This window comes from Microtus oregoni, unplaced genomic scaffold (assembly GCF_018167655.1).
Source record: "Microtus oregoni isolate MIOR12 unplaced genomic scaffold, Mior012 000107F_000, whole genome shotgun sequence".
Taxonomy (NCBI): Eukaryota; Metazoa; Chordata; class Mammalia; order Rodentia; family Cricetidae; genus Microtus; species Microtus oregoni.
Genome location: NW_024544722.1, coordinates 3,136,503 through 3,138,143, shown reverse-complemented (window position 1 = coordinate 3,138,143; position 1,641 = coordinate 3,136,503). Strand labels below are relative to the sequence as shown.

General features: G+C 38.5%; 1 pseudogene; it reads left to right on the top strand.

Moving 5' to 3' along the window:
* The first annotated feature begins 718 nt into the window (after positions 1-718).
* Positions 719-1,332, top strand: LOC121443444 (annotated as a pseudogene).
* Positions 1,333-1,641: the final 309 nt, after the last annotated feature.

Sequence of the window (1,641 nt, the reverse complement as noted above, 5' to 3'; positions counted from 1 at the left end):
AGTATACTATTAATAAGTATATACAGTCAGTTATGCGATTAAATGTCAGCAAGTATTGTTGGCTTGACATCTTAATGCTAAGCAGGCATTCATTGTCTTCTTTTCCAGGTAGATCAAGTGACACGAATTAAGGCAAGGAAGATGGAATATTGTGTGGATAGGCTTAAAAACACAAATAAGTTGGTCTTTTAAAAAAGACTGGGCCATTATGCAGATGTCCTTAAACTTTGAAGCTTTTTTTCCTGTGATGAGCATGATTAAAATAATATATTTCCCACGAAAACATTGTGTGATAATTTTTTCAAATGTCAGAATGCATTTAGTGCAACCTTACAACTTAAATGTCACCTAAAATGCAATAGCAGAAATTGCTTCAAGAAACAATGTGACTAGAATAATCCCTTGACTTTGAGCAATTCAAATGCACTTTAAAAAATTATACATTTCCAAGCTAGAAAGGTTACTTTCCAGGTGACTTGCAGTTTTTGTATGTTAAGGAAACTTGAGGTACAGAAAGCATTTCTTTTACATTAAAAGAACTTACAAGTTGATAAAGGTCTAAGACGCCTCAACTTTCTTTTAAGTTTCAATATTAATACTAATAGATATTATTAATTGCTTCTTTCTTTATTTTAAAAATAAGATAAAAGTAATACCTCCTGCAGTGGTGAAGGCTCTGGAGGCTGCAGTCTGGTCCAGACTTCACCTATGCTGCACCATGGTGACAGTCACAGAGCTGCTAGTGCTGCTGGCCAGGCTTCTGGCCATGGCCTTAGGCTCCTTCATCAATAGCTAAGCACATGATGAGGAGTGCTTCTTTGAGGTGGTCACCCTCAGGCACCAATATGGGCCTCATCTTCAAGGTAGTGTTGGGTCCCTTCCTGGGCATCGATGTGGAGATCACAGGATCAGATCAAGAAGGAACATACAAGGAGACTAAGAGTCCAGTGGAAGCACATGTTCACAACTCACATAGATGGGAGGCGCAAGTTTTGCTTTAGTAATGGAATAGCTATCATGACTCTAAAGATAGTAATTTTTACCACTGACATTGGCAAGGTTCCCAAAGTACAAGACATGGAGACAGACGATCATCAGAACAAGTGAGAAGAAATGATGAATGAACTGGCAGTGGAGATGATGTAAAGCATGAACACGAGGAGTACACGGAAGCCTGGGAGGGAAAACACAGACCATTAACACCACCACGCACAGCAAAGTGCTCTTTCGGCCTTCTTCGAAGCTCTTGTTCTTGTTGCCAAAACAATGGGACAGATCTATTTTTTTTTTTTTTTTCGTCTGGAGGGTTGTTTAAAAAGCCTTTCCTGTTGATCCCAAATTCATGATTCACTTGTTTACCAAACACTTTGGTCATAATAATGTCATTAGTTTACATATTTTTATTTTTTAAATGTTCATGTTTCTTTGATATTAAGATGTATTGGGGAAAGTCTTTTTAGGGATGTTAGAGCGAAATTTTGACATTCGATTGTCCTATAATTCACACATGAGTGTTGCCCCATTATGTAGGATTTTTCAAGAGTACAAGGCTGGACAGTCCAGACCTGCCAAAAAGACCAGAGCCTAGCTATCACACCAGGGCAGGCCCTGAATATTTCAACATAGCTGAGGCACAAGACA